At 47.2% G+C, this 1124-nt stretch overlaps 1 protein-coding gene across 1 annotated transcript in view; it reads left to right on the top strand.

Annotated features, from left to right (window-relative positions):
* Nucleotides 1–1124, top strand: part of SCCPDH (saccharopine dehydrogenase (putative)) — a 21339-nt gene that overhangs the window by 13820 nt on the left and 6395 nt on the right. The window lies entirely within an intron of this gene.

The raw sequence follows: 1124 nt of genomic DNA, 5'->3' as shown, positions 1-1124 counted from the left end.
CCAGCTGACTTCCTGCCCTTTGGGCAGGGGGCTGGACTCGATCTCCCGAGGTCCCTTCCAGCCCTGATGTCTATGAAATCTATGAAATTCAAAGTTTTATGTGGAAAGGAATTATTTTTATTGGAGTACTTGTAAAGACAATACACAGTAGTATGTACCGCCCTTACATTGTTTAAATTTAAGAAAAAAAATAAAGGCACTGAAAACCATCGACACTAATTTTAGCACACCCACAGAACTGTGCATGATATGCCGTGACTGTCCGCTCATCTACTTCAACAGTTCAACTTTTTTTCCACTGAGGTCGTTGTAGCACCTCCAGTATCACCTGTCACTATCTGTAGAATCACTTGCACAGCTTATTAGTTCCATTTCAGAATCGGATTGAGGAAAATGTGATTCAGAACTACTTAAACCACATTCTCTTTCACTAGAGGGTAGTTTTACCAATGAGTCTATGGGCAAGGGCAACTTATCATTTAACCAATTCTTCACGTCCGTTTTCTTGTGCAGGGACTGGGACTTCCCCGCTGTGATGCCAGATGGACTCAAGGGGAACACCTCCAGACCTCAGGTTGGGGAGGACTGGGTTAGAGAGCTTCTGAAGGGGCTGGACATCTTCAAGTCAGCAAGTCCAGTGCGCTCCACCCCAGGGTGTTGAGGGAGCTAGCTGGAGTTATTGCAGGGCCCTTGGCACAGTTTTATGAGTGCTCGTGGTGCTCGGGCCAGGTGCCGGATGACTAGAAGATAGCTAACGTGGTCCCCATCTTCAAAAAAGGGAAGAGAGAGGACCCGGGCAACTGTAGGCCCATCAGTCTTACCTCTATCCTTGGGAAACTCTTTGAGAAGATCCTCAAGGAGCACATCTATGATGGGCCAGCTTCAGGGATGATGCTTAAGGGCAACCAGCATGGTTTCATTAGGGGCAGGTCATGTGAGACTAACCTGATTGCCTTTTATGATCTGGTCACAAAGGCAATGGATGCAGGTGTTGCTGTGGACGTAGTGTTTCTAGACTTCAGCAAGGCCTTTGACACCATCTCCCACCCCATCCTCATTAAAAAACTAGGCGACTGTGGCATTGATGCCTACACAGTCAGATGGATTGCAGATTGGCTGAAGGG

The sequence above is a fragment of the Crocodylus porosus genome, unplaced genomic scaffold (genome assembly GCF_001723895.1).
Source record: "Crocodylus porosus isolate Cpor-Errol unplaced genomic scaffold, CroPor_comp1, whole genome shotgun sequence".
Lineage (NCBI taxonomy): Eukaryota > Metazoa > Chordata > Crocodylia > Crocodylidae > Crocodylus > Crocodylus porosus.
This window is presented reverse-complemented; position numbering and strand designations above follow the sequence as displayed.